The sequence below is a fragment of the Muntiacus reevesi genome, chromosome 4 (genome assembly GCF_963930625.1).
Source record: "Muntiacus reevesi chromosome 4, mMunRee1.1, whole genome shotgun sequence".
Lineage (NCBI taxonomy): Eukaryota > Metazoa > Chordata > Mammalia > Artiodactyla > Cervidae > Muntiacus > Muntiacus reevesi.
In genome coordinates this window covers 54,455,154-54,474,677 of record NC_089252.1, presented here as the reverse complement: position 1 = coordinate 54,474,677, position 19,524 = coordinate 54,455,154, and the positions used below count along the sequence as shown (strand labels likewise).

General features: G+C 47.4%; 1 protein-coding gene and 1 non-coding gene across 4 annotated transcripts in view; one reads left to right on the top strand and one right to left on the bottom strand.

The window, feature by feature from the left end:
* The window catches only part of NEDD4L (NEDD4 like E3 ubiquitin protein ligase), a 360,734-nt gene that overhangs the window by 328,414 nt on the left and 12,796 nt on the right, over nt 1-19,524 (bottom strand). The window lies entirely within an intron of this gene.
* TRNAE-CUC (transfer RNA glutamic acid (anticodon CUC)) lies at nt 16,748-16,819 on the top strand. Its single transcript has one exon. It is a non-coding gene; the product is annotated as a tRNA-Glu (tRNA).

Genomic DNA, 19,524 nt, shown 5'->3' with positions numbered 1-19,524 from the left:
TTTCTACTTTACAGTATACACAACTTACAACAGGTTTATTGGGCCAGAAGTCCAACACAGGTGAAGCAAATTCTGTATTTATAGTATCCAAGTGTGGCTTCTCCCACAAACGCGTGGGGGTACTTTGCAAGTAAGCAGCAGGTACAGGAAGAAGGAACATCCCCCTGCCTGGCTCTCTGCTCTAGAGCAACAGATGTTTTCCTGACAAGAGCTGTTTCTTCCACGAGTCACCCATGAGGTGGCTCAAACTAATGAATATATGGCTTCTCACCTTTCCAGACCAGAAGGGTCTCTGAGGCAATATGGTGAGCTGGCAGAAATAATCCCACTTGACTATCCGTATCCGTTTCAGTGTCTCTGAAGTCGTGAGAACCAACAACCTCAAGGGTTGTGAGGTCAAACCAGAAGCTTTTACCAGAATGTTGAAACTTGAGTCAACTACGGTTTGTTTTTGAGATAGCCCTGCACCTGCTGGAACTGGGTGTCCGGGGTCGGGGTGTGGGGAGGCTGCTCCTCATCCAAAGGGAGTCCTCCATGAGCACTGGATCCCAGCCCTGCCCCTTCCCCGGGGACCGCCGCAGTGCCCCTGCTTGCCCTCCACCGACCCATCCTCTCGGGATTAAAATACCTGCACACCCTGTATGCGTGCATGCTAAGTCCCTTCAGCCGTGCCCAGCTCTTTGAGACCCCATGGACTGTAGACCTCCAAGCATCTCTGTCCATGCGATTCTCCAGGCAAAAATACTGGAGTGGGCTGCCATGCCCTCCTCCAGGGGATCTTTCCAAGCCAGGGATCAAACCTGTGTTTCTCGAGGCTCCTACATTGCAGGTGGATTCTTTACCACTGAGCCACCAGGGAGGTCTAGCAGTTTAAAATAGAAAAATAACTCCCATAACCCAACCCAGAGCAAAAAAAAACTCCTCAGTTCTACACACACACACCCCAACTCTCATCCCTGAAGCTCACAAGTGCCCCCCTACTCCAGGGACCCCCCCTTCCAGGATTCCCCTGCAGCCTTCTAAAGCTCTCTGGGGAGCTGGCCAGGTGGTAAAGATCCCAAGAGGCAGACTGCCTGCATGCCATCAAGGTCTCCCAGCTGTGATTAGGAGTAAATCACAAACTTCTCTGAGCCTTGGTTTCCTATTCTACATCATGGAGATAATAGTATTAATAGGACCTATTTATACCTTTACAGGGTGTTTTGAAAATTAAAAAATGAGTATTTTTATAGTCCTGAGGACAGGACCTGGAACACAGCGCTATTCTGCGTTTGTTAAGTAAATGAGAAAGCGTGTGCTCACTCCCACCTATCAGCACACTTCCCATTCACTACTGTCTTCCCATTCCCAGAAGCCTTTCTTCCAGAATTCAACAGCAGAGAATGCTAAGGAGGAATGGACCTTTAAGATCAGTCAAGTATCTCCACTTCATATACGAAGAAATGAAGGAAAATAAGGGATGTCCCTGGCAGTCCCGTGGTTGAGGCTCCACGGTCCACCGCAGGGGGCCTGGGTCCCACCGTGGTCGGGGAACTAAGTCCCCACATGCCACACGGTGCAGCCAAAAAAGAAAATGAATAAATTAAAAAAAAAAAGAAATGAACAAAGTTAAGATGGGAGACATTCCGTACCTTGCCCAAGGATATGTTGTAATTAAACCCCAGAGCTGCATCAAGATTCCCACGGCAACCACTCCACCAGCATTCCCTGCAGTATTGCCAGCAGGTATTTGCCCTGGGTTACACCTGACTCACAGCTCACAGGTATCGGAGTCTTAGCGCTTTGCCACACTCAGCCCCAGAGCACTCCTACCATCTGGGGCTACACAGGAGGCTTTATCAACACTCTTCCATCCGTGGACTCACTTAATCCACCACCCATCATAAGGGATTATCTTTCCGCAACCGCAGGTGTGAAGTGGTGAAGTGAACGGACCCCTTCAGAGACGAAGTCCAGTTTCCCCCAAGCCAGTGTCTTTTTATTCCCACCACGTTGTCTCAGACTGCTGAAACCAACCCAACAAGGAATGGGCTGACCTATGCCCCCTTTTCACCTTCGTCTTCATCCTCTTCGGCAGGACCAGCACCAGCCGTGTCTCCCAGCTAATCCTGCCATTCTCACATCAAAGAAGAGCCCTCTCCCCTCCTTTTTCTAAGCCCTCTGTTTTTACATGTTGTTTTCCCAAAGATCAGTAAAATGTAAATAATTAGCCAGAGCAATACTAGAAATATTTTATTAGTAGTAAGAGCCAGGAAAGCCATTCTCTATGGAGTCAAATTAGATCTTGTGAAGAACACCCCCATCAAGGGAACTCCCCTGGTGGTCCAGTGGTTAAGACTCCATGCTTCCAGTGCAAGGAGAGCAGGTTCAATCCCTAGTTGGGGAATGAAGATCCCACATGCCACTCGGCAGTACAGCCAAAAAAAAAAAAAAAAAAAAATGCCCAGGCTCTTGGGCCCAGCCCCCATCCTTCTACTTCAGAAGCTCCATGACAGCGCTTGGGAATTCAACCTTGAAAATAATTCCTGCAAGTGATTCATAAGCAAATATTGAACTGTAATGATGTCTGTTGTGTACTCTGCAAACTAACAATAAGATGGGAAGAGGAAATAAGGTAAAGCAAATACAGCAAAAATATTAATTGTAGACTCCAGGTGGTAAGTAAATGAATGTTTACTGGATGTTCTTTCAACTTTTCTATAGGCTTGACCCTGATGCTGGGAAAGACTGAAGGCAGGAGGAGAAGGGGACGATAGAGGATGAGATGGTTGGATGGCATCACTGACTCAATGGACGTGAGTTTAAGTAAACTCCAGGAGTTGGTGCTGGACAGGGAGGTCTGTCATGCTGTAGTCCATGGGGTTAGATATGACTCAGCAACTGAAGAACAAAAACAGGCTTGAAATTTTTAAAATAAAATGTTGGGGAGGGGGGGCTGTGTGTTGGGGACTGGAACACTTCTTAGGATCATGATTTGAAAACCACTGAAATAAGAGGGGTCTCCAGCTCTTCTCTTGGTGGAAGGACACGGGCTTTGTCTTGCTGTCTCACTTTACCTATTATGGAGTGAGCCAAAAGTTACTGAAGGAGTTCAAGCAAATGGAGCCAAACCTCAGAGAGGATCAAGAAGAACCCGCCAGCCCTCCCCTCCCTCTGTGGCCCTGCTGCTTCGTGCTTTCTGTCTTGTTATTCCAGCAAAACAAACAAAACTGACCAGCTGGCCTAAGTTTGTCCGTTTTACTTTCCTGTGTTAATCCCCAGCCCCGAGGCACAGATCTCCAGAGGTCTTTAATTCATAGCAGTAGCCAAGTCGCTCAGTCGTGTCCGACTCTTTGCGACCCCACAGACCATACAGTCCATAGAATTCTCCAGGCCAGAACACTGGCGTGGGTAGCCTTTTCCTTCTCCAGGGGTTCTTCCCAACCCAGGGATCCAGCCCAGGTCTCCCACATTGCAGGCGGATTCTTTACCAGCTGAGCCCCCAGGGAAGCCCATATGAATGTGCCCAATTTCAGAAAGGAGATTGTCCTGTTAAACATTAAGAATAAAAGTTTAAAAAAAAAAAAAAAAAAAGTTGTTAAGGGTTTGCTCTTCATGTGACACCAGCCACCAACTCTGCCTCCCACACTGCAGTTTATACAACTCGAATTACTAGCGCCATGCCGGTCTGGCTCTGATCCAAAATACAACTTACCTCCAGGTTCACATATCTGTGGGCTTCTCAGTTTATCAAAAAGTCCTGACCACAAAAGAACTGACAGGTAGCTTTTCCAATGAGCCACAGTCCAAGCCATCAAGGGGAAGGCTCCTCAGCAATCCGGTTTCCTATGTTTACCAAACGGCATAATCATTTCTCTTGATGTCAGCAACGGTTATTTTCCATGGCGCTTTGTGCCAGCCCAGCGTAATGATTACTCTGTGCGGCCAGACCAGGGGAAAATCTGTAACTAAATCCATAATCTCCAACAACCTCAGACCAAAAAAAAAAAAAAAGTTCTTAAAACTGCCTCCTGGAGTCTCTTGTGTTTTACTTCCATTTTGCTCTCTAGTACAGGAAATCTTTGTGACGATGATATTCTGTGGTCCAAATACTTCTTATAAACTAGATCTGTGCAAATATACGCCTTTCTCCTAAGAGGACAGGTGAGATGAATCCATTACAGAAACTATCTATGTGCAGGTTTTGTTATCGTTGTTATTGTTTTGCCCAAACAACCACTTGTCCGTTCAACGCCTATGGAGACGTCCTTCCCTCCACCCCGCGCCCCGTCTCTCTCACAGTTTCCAGCACCCCCTCACTCTGAACCAATCATCCACAGCAGCAGCAGCCAATGCTGGCCGATGCCTTAGCGCCCTCCCGTCTATGTGTCCGTCATTCGGGCTTTGTTTCCTCGTCTCAAGGTGCAGGGCCATTTCTTCCCTCGAGTTAACCAGGAGGAGACAAGAGTTCAGCTTGATTCTTGCTTACTTTGTAAGCAACTGGTTCAACTTTGGGATTGCATACCACCCTTCAGGAAGATGCTTTTTGATAGCCTCAAGCTGGTCAAGAGCATCTCCAGGGCATTTCCCTTCACTGTGCTACTTAATTTTTTCTTAGCATCATCTTAGGAGGGTGAGAGGAAAATGACGAGGTGCAAGTAGCAAGAATGGGGAGAAACACTGACCATCCAACATCAAAGAAAGCTGAAGCTCCTGCAAGAACCAGGGCAGCCCACATCACCCTCTCAGGCTGGGGCAACACTGCCAAGTGGCTCCCTCAGTCCAGTGCCACGGAAGCCAACCCTGCCAGGGGCAGTAGGGTGGATGGGCAAAATCAGACGCAGAGTTAAGAATGCAACCCGAGGCACAAAATGCCCAAGGCCTGCACAAGCCAGATGCTGAAGCCTATGACACGAACTTCTTAACACCCTAGATACACCCGGATGCGCCCCTATCTAGATATTATTTTTAACAGAGTACATCACGTGAAATGCTGGGCTGGATAAATCACAAGCTGGAATCAAGACTGCTGGGAGAAATATCAACAGCCTCAGATATGCAGATGATACCATTCTAATGGCAGAAAGTGATGAGGAACTAAAGAGCCTGTTGATGAGGGTGAAAGAGGAGAGTAAAAAAGTTGCCTTAAAACTCAACATTCAAAAAATAAAGATATGGCATCTGGTCCCATTATTTCATGGTAAATAGAAGGGGGAAAAGTAGAAGCAGTGACAAATTTTATTTTCTTTGGCTCCAAAATCACTGAGGAGGGTAACTGCAGCCATGAAATTTAAAAAATGTTTGCTTCTTGGAAGGAAAGCTATGACAAACCTGGACAGCATATTAAAAAGTAAAGACATCACTTTGCCAACAAAGATCCATATAGTCAAAGATACAGTCATGTACGGATGTTAAGAGTTGGACCATAAAGGCAGCTGAGTGCAGAAGAATTGATGCCTTCAAACTGTGGTGTTGGAGAAGACTCTTGGGAGTCCCTTGGACTGCAAGGAGATCCAACCAGTCCATCCTAAAGGAGATCAGTCCTGGGTGTTCATTATAGGGACTGAGGTTGAAGCTGAAACTCCAATACTTTGACCACCTGATGCAAAGAGCCAACTCACTGGAAAAGACCTTGATGCTGGGAAAGATGGAGGGCAGGAGGAGAAAGGGACGACAGAGGATGAGATGGTTCGATGCCATCACCGACTCCATCAGCATGAGTTTGAGCAAGCTCCAGGAGATTGTGGGAACAGGAAGGCCTGGCGTGCTGCAGTTCATGGGGTCAGAAGAGTTAGACATGACTTAGTGATTGAACAACATTGAGGTTTAATTCCTATATCATAAAATTTGCCCTTTTCCAATATACAATTCACTGATTTTTAATACATTTACAAAGCTGTGCATCTATCACCATTAGATAATGCCAGAAATCTTTCATCACCCAAAGAAACTCTTTATACCCGGTACAGCACACCCCATTCCTCCCTGCCGCCAGCCTACAGCAGATACGAGGCTACCTTCTCTCTCTCTGGATTTGCCTGTTTTGAACACTTTAAATAAAAGCGTGGCTTCTTCTGTCTGCCTTCTTTCACCTATCAAAATGTTGTCAACGTTTTCTTTTTAGTTACTCTACTTTTCAACCCCCGAATTTTTTTTAAAACAATCTTTATTTTTTTTAATAAGCTTTACCTCTTTGTTCACATTTTCTGTTTGGTGATATAGCATTCCATATTTCCCTTTGACTCTCTAGATGTGGTTTCCTACATATCTATCAAAGTAGATTTAAAATTTTGTGTAGTATATCCAACACCCAGGCCTCCTTAAGGAAAGCTTCTGTTGACAGTTTTGGGTTTTTTTTTTCTGTGTTTGGGACGTATTCTCCTGTTTCTTTGGGTATCTTGCAATTTGCTGTTGAAAACGAGACATTTAAAGTAATATAATGTGTCAATGTGCGGAAAGCAGAATCCAAATTTACTGTTATGAACCCCAGAGTTGTTTGCTGTTGCTGTTTGCTGATTTTCTTGGACTGAGCTTATCACGTCTGTATCTTTGGTTCACATGTGGCCACTGAAATCTCTGATTAGTTCACTTAGTGGTTAAGTATTAGTTGAACAGAGATTTCCTTAAATGCTTTGAACTAATGAATCTTCCCTTACCAAGGGCTTCTGTGAGTGTGCTGGGGCATGGTTCCCACGCTCTGCCAGCCCGTTCGTAACTCTACCTTGTGTGGGTCACTCAGTCGTGTCCTCCTCTCTGCAACCCTATGGACTGTGGCCCTCCAGGCTCCTCTGTCCGTGGGATTCTCCAGGCAAGAACACTGGAGCGGGCTGCCGTTCCCTCCTCCAAGAGATCTGCCCAACCCAGGGGCCGACCAGGTCTCCAGCACTGCAGGCGGCTTCTTCACCATCTGAGCCCCGGGGAGCCCACAACTCTACCTCAGTCTTCACTTTCTGCTTGGGTGGAACCTCAAGGCCAGTCATCGGTGAGAGCTCAGGGCCTTCCCCAGTATTCCCTGGCCACGCGCAGAGCCTTGTCGATTCCCAGAAATACCCTGGAGCTTTATAAGGCTCCCACCGGACATTCCAACCCCAGGTTTTTCTTTCAGTACTTTTTGGTCAGTTAATTGCTGGCCCCAAATAGCAACACCATCTCAGGCAGCTGTGATGAAACAATCGCAACTGACCATTCTCAACCAACGTGCGGTGGAGTAGGGTCCTTACACAAAGCGTGCTCCGAGTCAGATCAAATAAAGACAAGCCCTAAGAATGGAGTTTTACGCAGGCTGTCAGACGGGTGACACATCCTTGGAAAGAAGCGGGCCTTTGGAGGAGCTCCAGCCCTGTTCTCGCTCACCCGGTGGCTACGAGACTGCGGGTTCTCACTGCTGCCAGAGCTGCAAGGCCCCTGGCGTCCACGGCCACCATGGAGCTGGGGCAAGGAGGACGGGATCCGCACAAGTTAAAACGCCACACAAAGCTCACTGCTCCTGCTGAGCTCACGCTGCTGTGCTTAAACAAATATTGCTCTTTTTGTTACAAGTCTTTAATTTCCAAGGTTTCAGAAAAGTTGACATTGATGTGTCTTGCCATTGTTCTCGATGCTTTACCGGGCAGATTTTCAGAAGTCCCTACTCTACAGCTGTGGGATTCTAAGGCCCTTCCCTGGTGACTCAGACGGTAAAGAGTCTGTCTGTCGTGCAGGAGACCTGGGTTCCATCCTGGGTTGGGAAGATCCCTAGAGAAGGGAGTGGTAACCCACACCAGTGTTCTTGCTTGGAGAAGTCCATGGACTGAGGAGCCTGGTGGGCTACAGTTCATGGGGTCACAGAAGAGTCAGACACCACTAAGCCACTAACACTTTCACTTTTTCACTTATCTGGTTCTTGTGTAATTTTAGTGAGGTGGTACCCACCAGTTTAAACTCAGGATCCCTGTGTCAGTCAGCATACAAAGTTAACACTTCGTATTCTGAGAGGCTGGTGTTCCTCCAACAGCATGCCCAAGAAAGATTCAGAAAATTCACAATCGCTACCCTCAGATCCAGCCAAATGTTCTTCCTCAGGAATCCCTAGGACTGCTTCCTAAAACTGAGCTAACAAGAGAGAAGAACGATTCAAATACAGAGTACTTTTAGTAATAAGTCTCCCACGTTATTAAACATCTATGTTGACTTCAACATCTGAAAGTTGGTTCCCGGTGAGATGGCCTCATTTCCAACTGTAACATCACTGGTACTCAGTTACTTGAAAAGTTGTGGAAATAAAGGCTTTCACGAGAGTGCTTACTCCACTGTCAATACTTGCTGAGGAAGGGCATAAAGAGACAGTCGTCTTTTCTAAGAAACCATGCTAGAGAAAAGCGTGAAACAAGAAGCCAGAGGGAATGCATCCTTTTCGAAAGGAGAACTAAAGGAGCCAGGGCTTCCGAGGCCCCATTCTGTCCCCAAGATCAGCGTGTATCCGCATCACTTGAGCGCCGAGCCTGGGCCACGGCCATGCACCTCAGGGACGTCCCTCAAGCTTCTCCCTTTCTTGCATGAGTAACGGGAAAAGAGAAGAGAAACCGTAAGTGGAGAATGCTGACATTTTCCCCTGGTAGGTCTATCAACCTTCTGCAGAGCAAGTCTGAGGCAAGAGATAACACCTAACCGAAGACCATTTCAAGAATTTGCTCACGTGGCTCTGAGTGGCCCAGGATCATATTCACTCTTGCCTCACCGAGCTCCCTCACTTTGCAAGTAACCGTCTTCCCCTCTTACCAGATGGCACCAGCGGTAAAGAACCCACCAGCCACTGCAGGAGATGTAAGAGACCTGTAGGTTCGATCCCTGGGTGAGGAAGATCCCCTGGAGGAGGAAATGGCAACCCACTCCAACATTCTTGCCTGGAGAATCCCATTTGACAGAGGAGCCTGGCGGGTTACAGTCCATAGGGTTGCAAAGAGTCGGACACCACTGAGTGATTTAGGACATTTTCCTCTCCACTGAGACGAGAAACAAATTGGGATTGAGAACAGTGAGACGCTTCTGTCCTTTGTGTTTAAAAATTCTGCAGCCCTGTTGCCAAACGGTGCAGCCCCATTCAGCCTCCAGGAAATCCCACCCCTGGGCTCAGCTCCTGCCCCTCACACAGTCCACCTGCACCCCCCGCGGCCTCCACCAGCCGCCATCTGGGATGCTCGCATTCCAGGCAGGCTGAGAAGTGCCAGCTTTCCAAGTCGCCTCGCCTCACCTCACCTTCCATCTGCCAGACACCATAGGACATCTCCTTCTCCAGCTTCCACTACTCAAATAGCTCTGCTGGGACACTAATTATACATGAAAAAATACAATGCATGCGGGCAGTCACGAAAGCCCTGGAAGCCCTGTTCAGTTCCCACAGAGCTACTCATTTCACTTCCTCGCCTAGAGCTGGATTTCTTAGCTAAAAGACCCTATTGCAGGAGAACCACAGGTGTGACAAGTGATCCAGGTACGTCTTCAGGGGCCCCCCGGTCAGGTGTGGTGGGTGTTCCAGGTAATCAGGTGCACCCCCACAGTGGTTCACCCCACCCCATCCCAAGTCACTGCTTTGACCAGAACAGGTCAAACCACTCTGTGATAACTCTTCAAATGAAAACAGCACAAGGGGATCGCAGGGCTAAGCCATGGTATTAAGTCTGGGGACTTCCACAGAGGTCCAGAGGTTAAGACTCCAGGCTTCCACGGCAGGGTGCACAGGTTTGATCCCTGGTTGGGGAACTAAGATCCCATACAAAACATAGCCAACAACAAAAATAAAACCCTTCTTTGGGAGCAATTATGTTTATACATACAGATATACACACATATATATGTTATCATTTCCTTTTACTGTCACTCTTCAAAGCCCGAGATCAGACGGTATTTCATATATACCTCCCCAAAATTGGTCCAAACACTCCCAAGTATGATATGTAAATGTGGGCTTTTTCCCAGACTTGTTTTAAACGAGGACTCCACATTGCTTGATCGGAACTATAATCCAGCAGCACCATCCCCCACTATCAATCTGCTTCCGTGGAGCGACGCTGTGTTCTGCCAACTTCTCACTGGATCTACACTTGTTCATTCTTGGCAGAAACCAAAATGCACTTAAGACTTGAACATTCACTTTCAGAGCATGGGCCTTAAGCGCTTAAATTGATAAGCATATTAGAAAAGCATTTAACGATGACAGGCTCTGACTTACACCCTGTACTTTATGCTCACTTGTGGATGTGTAAAAGGGGATCTAAGCTCACAAACCTCCCCCCAAAATAAACACAACCCCCAAACAACCTGCAGCACTTGGGGAGAAAACGCTCTCTCAGCCACTGACTTCCTAGTACCTAGCAATCAATGTCAGAAGTAAAACCCAGAACCTCCTAACTTCTATGAAAATGGAGGCTCCAAAAAAGGATCCCCAAAAGGCTTCAAGAAATGTCAGATATAACAGGAAAGGGACAAGTAACCAAAGTGATTATGAGGGGAAAAAAATTGAGAAAATGTGTATATATTTCTACTGCATAAAAACCCACCAGTAATTTCTGCTCTTTCACTTTTCTTAACGGAAAGTAAGATTTACCAAGTTCCTCTCCTGAATCTTATTCTACAAGGTATAAACAATAAATGAAAGTGAAGTCGCTCAGCCGTGTCTGACACTCTGCAACCCTGTGGACTGTAGCCTGCTAGGCTCCTCCATCCATGGGATTTTCCAGGCATGGATACTGGAGTGGTTGCCATTTCCCAGGGATTGAACCCAGGTCTCCCGCACTGAGGACAGACTCGTTACTGACTGAGCCACCAGGGAAAAAGAACGTGGCCAGGTCTTTGGCTGTAACACTAAGAAGTGTGGCATGCTGGCACAGCCATCCTGGGGCCCTCAGCACTATTTCCATAGTAAGCCATCATTCCACACCTGGAGTTCCGCATTCTCTACAGGAGGAGCTGCCACTGAAGCCCACACGTCCATTACATCCGACACCCACACTTGTGTCTTCCCAGGGGATACACTTAACTTCTGGAAACAGCTTCAGAGTCACCCATCCTGACTAAGATGAACCTTCAACCCAGTTAAGACCATTTTAATGAGGTGTTGTTATAAGGTAAGGAGGCTGAGATGGCTAGTAACCTGGCTGAGAAGGCAGTTTTGACAGAGAAAGATTGTGACAAACCTAGACAGCATATTAAAAAGCAGAGACATTACTTTGCTGACAAAGGTCCATATAGTCAAAGCTATGGTTTCTCCAGTGGTCATGTATGGATGCGAGAGTCGGACCATAAAGAAGGCTGAACGCCGAAGAACTGATGCTTTCGAACTGTGGTGTTGGAGAAGACCCTTGAGAGTCCCTTGGACTGCAAGGAGATCAGTCCTGAATATTCACTGGAAGGACTGATGCTGAAGCTCCAGTACTTTGGCCACCTGATGCAAAGAGCTGACTCATTGGAAAAGACCCTGATGCTGGGAGAGATTGAAGGCAGGAGGAGAAGGGGATGACAGAGAAGATGGTTGGGTGGCATCACCGACTCAATGGACGTGAGTTTCAACAAACTCTGGGAGATGATGAAGGACAGGGAAGCCTGGTGTGCTGCAATCCATGGGGTCACAAAGAGTCGGACACGACTGAGCTACTGAACAACAACAAAGGATTACCAAGGATTTCACTGATCCGTGGTTATCTCATGAAGAGTAGAGGCAAAGCCTCTGAAGAAACCACCTCAAAATGCAATGCTCATTTGGACAGCCAATGTCCAACGCTATTCAAATAAGTTGCTCCTTGTTTTATTGTCATCCCTGGCTAAGATAACCAAAGGGAGAAAGGCATTTTTTTAAAGGCAAAAACCCTAAGGTATTTGTACAACTTTAGAGAAGTACCACTACAAGTGTTTCGCTGAGCACCCACTCAACAATGAGCAGAGCACCCTGAGTGGTGCCTTGTTGGGGCCTCGAAAGCCAAATAAATAAAGTTTTGTTCACCCTGAAAACAAGACACAAAAGTATTTATTACTTGGAAAATCAGCAAGATCATCTGATGGTGGCAACAGAAAGAGGGCTTCTAAGGAATAGAAAAATTAGAGCCTGACTGACTTGTGTTCTTTAAGCAGGAAAATGTTCAGTATGAAGCTAAAGACGAGATGGGTGCAAGATCATAAAGCAAGCGTGGCACTAGAAGTGTTGGACAGTCGACATTCTCAGTGTAGACGGTTACTAGGCCGGGTGGGAACCACCTGTATTCTGATGAATCACAGCTGTCTGACGGCAGAGCTGATGGACAAAATACACTGGCTGTCCACAGAGGTTCCACCACCCACCACAGTAACCATCTCTGCTGGGTGAAGAGTGAGGACCACTTCTGGTCCAGGAAGCCTCAGGCCATGGCGATCTTAATGTATAAATACAAATACATCCGAGACCATCGACATGGCCACCTTAAGTAATGGAGGGCTCACCATGACTTCTGGGGCTAAAACCGGTCTTGTCTTCCCAATCAAGAGGGCATCGGTAATGCCTCTACATCTCCAGCTAACAAGACTTCAGGTCACTGATGTCTCTGTGCTCTAACAGCACATGGTACAAGAATAGGCTGAATAATGGGAATAAGGGAAAACAGAGCGGGTAACCATCACCTGGCAGATGGTAGGTCAGGAGACGCAATCTGTCCCAGCAGCCAGTACCTCCACAGGCCACAGCTGTGGCTTTCATAAGTCAGCATCTCCCGCCACCTTAAAAATCACACAGTCGGGACATCCCTGGCAGCCCGGTGGTTAACCCTCTGCACGTCCACCAAAGGAGGCATGGGTTCCATCCCTGGTCAGGGACCTAAAGATCCCACATGCCACAGCCAAAAAATACAAAAAGAATTTTAAATCAGGAAGCTAATTTGAAGACTCTTGAGAGTCCCTTGGACTGCAAGGAGATCAAACCAGTCCATCCTAAAGGAAATCAACCCTGAATACTCATTGGAAGGATGGATGCTGAAGCTCCAATACTTTGGCCATCTGATGCAAAGAGCCAATTCATTGGAAAAGACCCTGATGTTGGGAAAAAGACTGAAGGCAAAAGGAGAAGCGGGCGGCAGAGGATGCGATGGTTAGACAGCATCTCCAACTCAATGGACATGAATTTGAGCAACCCCCAGGAGATAGTGAAGGACAGGGGAGCCTGGCGTGCTGCAGCCCATGGGGTTGCAAGGAGTCAGACACGACTTAGTGACCGAACAAAAGTCTCAATTGAATTAGGTCAGGAATCGGATCTGTAATGAAGCTGTGTGTTGGCTACAGTGATAGTTATGGTGATTTATGCACTATAAACATGTTCATTCCTCCTTTAATGTTTGGGTATATTTTAAGAAACATTATAATAAAAATAATTTAAGTCAACCCATGAAATCCTCACTGATGTTCTCTCTCTCAGGAGGGTGTACTTTATTCAGGCCTTAAAAAAAACACTATATAATTTTTGCCTGCTGTCTTCCCATTGCAGAAAAGGAAACCCATGATTAACTGTCCTGCCTGAGGCAAGCAATATTAGAATAAGGTATTCCTCATCAGGAAATTTTGAAACAGGAAAAAAAACACCTAAGCCAAATCAGGTAAGCAATGAGTAATGGTAACATTAATATAGTGAAATTTAAGTGAAAGAGGAAAGTGAAAAAGCTGGCTTAAAACTCAACATTCAAAAAACTAAGATCATGGCGTCCAGTCCCATCACTTCATGGCAAATTGATGGGGAAACAATGGAAACAGTGAGAGACTTTTATTTTTGAGGGGGCTTCAAACTCACTGCAGATGGTGCCTGCAGCCATGAAATTAAAAGACACTTGCTCCTTGGAAGAAAAGTTATGACCAACCTAGACAGCATATAAAAAGCAGAGACATTACTTTACCAACAAAGGTCTGTCTAGTCAAAGCTGTGGATGGTTTTTCTAGTAGTCATGTATGGATGTGAGAGTTGGGCAATAAAGAAAGCTGAGTGCTGAAGAACTGATGCTTTTGAACTGTGGTGTTGGAGAAGACTCTTGAGAGTCCCTTGGACTGCAAGGAGATCCAACCAGTCCATCCTGAAGGAGATCAGTCTTGGGTGTTCATTGGAAAGGCTGATACTAAAGCTGAAATTCCAATACTTTGGCCACCTGATGCAAAGAACTGACTCCTTGGAAAAGACCTTGATGCTGGGAAAGATTGAAGGTGGGAGGAGAAGGGGATGACAGAGGATGAGATGGTTGGATGGCATCACCAACTCGATGGACATGAGTTTGAGTAAGCTCTAGGAGTTGGTGATAGACAGGCAAACCTGGCATTATCCAGGGGTCCACGTCCACGGGGTCGCAAAGAGTCAGACATGACTGAGCGACTGAACTGCACTGAATTAGTGAATATATCATGATATTTTTGTGATTATTCTTCAATACAGGGCTCAATTTACAAGTGCTCTTTTTATTGATTACCCCTGCCATTTCTCTGTCAAAACGTCCTATGACTACTTCTGTGTTATAGAATGAATCTACACAAGGAATCTGAAAAGGAAATACCACACTCAAGTTCAGTGTTGTATGCAGCATAATCCAGGCCAGCAACCAGCACACTGTCAAGTTTGAAGTCCTCCTTTCCTCCACTTTTTTTTTCTTTCGGATTTTCTATGTATACATGAACTCTCCCAACAGAAAGCTAAAGATCCTGCTGTTGGCTCACCAAACTCCTAACCGGTTCCTTTCCAGCAGCACTGGCATCAGAAGGGAAGGTGCAGCAAATAGGTATTGCCCAGAGAAGCACTGCCCGGATGCGGGAGCCCCAGCATCTTTCAGGACAACAGATCTGAGGGATACAGGACAGAAACTGCACACTCACCGGATGGGCCCGGCAGCTCAGGCACCAGCACTCTATGAGGCCGGACACAAATATTAACAGGATTGGGGTCCACACAGAGGAATCAGGCCCACCCATGCCTATCTCGGGCTCAGCAGGGCAGCCTCATTCAGCTCACCACCCAAAGACCTTTAAATGCACAACCCTGAAAAGCCCAGTGACCTGACGTTAGATAGTCTTACTGCGTAAACTCTGCCCCTGAGGTTCTACCATCCCGGGCCACCAAGGAAGGCTGCCGGGAAACCAGGAAGCCAGCATTAAAACGCAGACAGCAGTGGACAGATACCGCAACGCCACACTCTCTTGAACTACGGAAAGCCCTCTAGTCAATTCAGACCACACTAAAACCAACTGATTCTCAGAAGGCCTCCTTACCTCTAGCTAGTCAAGGTATTTTAATAGTTCTGCTACCTCTAAACCCAGAGTGGTCACGGATGACCCTCCCAATCCCTCCTCTAAGGGATACTCCATAATTAAATCACTGGGAAGCTGCAATAGTTAATATGCACAGGGAAGAAATAGGAATTTATAATTAAATGGGAAATTATAATTTTCCCATTTTACCTGAATTTAACAGCAGTATTTTTTAAAAGGAAAAGATGGTACATGTGCATATTGCAGGAGAAAGCCAACACCTAGACCATAACTTCTGCGAACTCCCCACTGTAAGACCTCCGGGACTGGAAAATTCGATCCTATGCAGAGCCGAGTATAAATAACCACCTTCCTTCCTGCCTGCTCCAGTCTGGAGCCAGCAGGACAGAAAAAAAGAGCTCCACAATTCAACAAGCCTCTTCCTCTACAGCCTCATGAGGAACAAAACCGCAGAACTGAAAGGGGCACATCTCCGCTGGGACGCCAAAGACCCGGGCTCGAATTCCGACTCTGGCCCTCACCAGGCTCTGAGGCTTTGGTCAAGCCACCCGTGACCGAAGCTAAGCTTTGCTTTTCTCATCTGAAAAACGGGAAAAAGAGTATTGAAGAACCCCACATGTTTGGTTGATGGATTAAGCGAGATAGTCGTGTAAAACTGGTACACCCTAGAGCTGGGCTTCTGCATCCTGGAACTACTGGTGTTTGGGCCTGGGTAAGCTTTTGTCCTGGGAGCCTTCCTGTTCTCTAGGATGTTTAGCATCATTCCTGGCCTTACCCATGGATGCCAGGAGCATCTCCTAAGTTCTAACCACCAAAAAATCTTCTCCAGGTATTGCCAAAGGTTCTAGGGGGCGGTCAGTGGGGCTTAGCACCCAGTTTAAAACCACTATACCTGGTATTTAGTAAATAATTTAAAAAAGGGTTTCCCCCTCCCATCCAGTAGTCACCTGAAACAAACCTGGGGGGGGGTGGGTGATGGTTACTCTAGCGTCTTCCCTTTTGCTAATCTAATCGGTCAGTAGCCACAGCCAACGCCTTCTGCCTTCCACGTGCCTCTGGCATCACCCTCTGCCTCCCGCACCCACGCGTGGTCAGTCTCACGGCCACGGCCACCAGCTCTGCCCAGCCAGCTACGGGACCGCCCGCCGTGGTCCACCTCCCCGTCCGTTCTCTGCTGGCTGTGGGCTGAGCGTGAGCAAAGCAGAGCTCTACACGCGCTCTCACGGCGCCTCGGAGGACACAGTCGCGGTTCCCTGCAAGGTCCACAAGGCTGCTCACAGACAACCGCCTCCTCCTGTGACTTCGGCCGCTCGGGGCTCGGGGGTGCCTGCTCGCCTCTCCCTGGAGACCTGCCCTGAGACCCCGCCGGGTGGTGGTTCCCCCCACAGGCTCTGGAGCCCGACCGCCTTGGTTCAAGTCCTGGCCCTGCCACTTCCTAGCTCTGTGACCCTCGAGCAAGTTAGCTAACCTCTTTGTGCCTCAGTTTGCCCATCCGTGAGATGGAGATAAAGGACCCACCGCCAGGACTTCTTCCCTGGTGGTCCAGTGGCTAGGATTCTGCACTCTCAATGCAGGGGCCCAGGTTCAAACCCTGGTCAGGGAACTAGATCCCACATGCCACAACTGAGACCCCGCACGGCCAAATAAATAAGCAAATATTTTTTAAATGTTTTAATTTACAGAATACCCACCTTCAAGAGCTGTTGTGAAGGTTTGGCAAGTTAGTTTCTGTCAGATATACACTTCAGCACCCAGCACAGGAAAAGTTCCCAAATGTTAACTACTGGCTCATTTTAATCTAAAACGCGACTTAGATGTCACTGTTCGAAGCCAGACACCAGTCTCTCCACCCAGCTTCACATCCCAGGCTCAACTGCCCTCCTACGCAGCTACCGCTGCTCCCGCACTGCCCACAGCGGCTGCTGCTTACGTGCCTGTCTCGAGTAGATCAGACCTTCCTCAGGGCGAGGGCTGCGTGTCACTGACCACCCCAGTCCCCAGCATAACATCGGGTCTCGTGCATGTCCACTCCGTGCAAGCCAGGACCTCAGACTGGACAATCTCATCGGATCAGTCAGTCCAAAACACAAAACCCTTATTTGTTCACACCATGCAGACCTCCCCTCCTTTTTCCTAGTCTATACCCTTACTTCAGATTTTCTTAACTATCCTCCTTCCCTAAAATTCCAAGTGAAAAGACCTCCAGCTTCTCCAAGCCTCCCCCCCAGAATGCAAATACATTCCAAAGAAGAAGGGCACCTTGGATCATTTCACACTGGTTTTCATTTTCCACAGACTTCTTAAGGGGCAAAGAAATCCTTGGAACTGCCATTGCCCAGACCAGAATATCTGCTTGAAATCGTCATTTTGCAGGATGAAGGTCGCCTGGCAAAGAAGAGCAATGTCCTTGTTGCCCAGGTATTAAAATCGCTACAAGTCCAGGAAACTGAGATAAAGTAGGAGTTTGGGATTAACATACACACATTATTAGATATAAAATAGGTAAACAAGGACCTACTGTGTAGCATAAGGAACTACACTCAATAGCCTGTAATAAACTATAATTGAAAAAAAATCAGAGTATATATACATACACACATATATATGTGTGTACAACTAAATCACTTTTGATGTACACTTGAAACTAACAATATTGTAAGTTAACTATACTTCCATTTTTGGGGGGGGCTGCACCACGCGACTGTGGTATACGCGATCTCAGGTCCCCACCCAGGGACTGAACCCAGCCATTCAGCTGTGAGACTACGGAATCCTGACCGCTGGGCCGCCAGGGCACTTCCTACACTTCAATTTTTTTTAATTATTAAAACAAACAAACAAAGATTCAGAACCTGGGAAGTCCCTCCTCCCCGGAGCAACAGGATATTACCAACTTTGGGACTTACCAACCCACCTCATCCCATTCACCAAATCGTCCATTACCGGTCACTCCTGCCCCTTCCTGCAATTATTAATCTTTTTGTGGCCTAAGACCAGCCTCACTCTAACAAGACAAGTGCTTGTTACGAAAGAACAACATACAAAATCTAAGACCATGCAAGGGCTTCGAATGGAGAAATGTGGTCTGAGAATCCCAAAAAGTGATTCTTAACCACTCATCAGAACAGTGCTTCTCACGCTTGACATTCAGTTCGAAAGGTAAAATATTCTCAAAGCCTCTTTCCGTGCTGACTGAAATTCTTCGGTTCATATTTCATTTATACAAGTGTAAAACTAGGTCTACATCCAATGACGCTCCTTGCCACCAAGCTGGTTCCTTGCAGTTCCATGCAGCTCTGCAATGTCATGTTTGATGTCTCAGTTCACGTCTCCAGCACCTTTTCCACTGCAGACAGAAACTTCAGTTCACACCAGCAGGCACACAATGCTGTGGCCTTCTCTGGGCAGGAGGATACTGCGATGTACTGAGTCCATTCTGGTCTCATCCCCTTGGAGTGCGTGCGTGTTCAGTCGTGTCTGACTCTCTGCGACCCCACGGACTGCAGCACACCAGGTTCTTCTGCCCTTGGAATTTCCCAAGCAAGAATACTGGAGTAGGTTGCCATTTCTTTCTCCAGGGGATCTTCCTGGCCCAGCGATCAAACCCTTGCCTCTTCTTCTCCTATACTGGCAGGCAGATTCTTTGCCACTGAATCACCAAGGAAGCCCAAGTATTACTCTTAACCTAATCAAAACACACCTTTGGAACACCCCTTCTCCCCTTATTATTAGGTAATTGACTACCTAACTGCTCACCCCAAAACCCTGGGTGGTAACTCCATATACATCTATCAAGACCCAGGCACTTCCTCCAAAATACACACCAAACCCATGCACCTCACCACATGGCACCGTGCCCTCACACCCCGGCCAACTATCACCTCCCGACCAACTGGTCTCCCTGCTTTCTTTCATGTCCTTCCCCCCACAATCCTTTCTCCCTAGAGGCGCTTCACAAATTAGATCCTGCTACTCCTCTGCTTAAAACCCTCCAACGGCTCCCCAACTCTGCTGAGAAACCCAGCCCTCCGAATTGGCCCCTGTGGCCTCTGTCCACACGCCTGCCCACACGCCCCAGGCACCCTGCTTCGCTCTCTGCTCCTCAAGCCTCTGTGTCTGCTATCCACCCATCCCGTCCTCCCGGTCTGGAATATTCTGTCCCCAAACCTTGAGTAGCCATCAACCCCTCACTCAGGTCTCTGCTGAACCCCTGTCGTACTGGGGGATCTTGGAGAGCAGGGACCCCTCCACGGCACAGGGGGGCACTCTGCCCCCCTCAAGGACGTGAAATCTGCAAAAACGCATCAG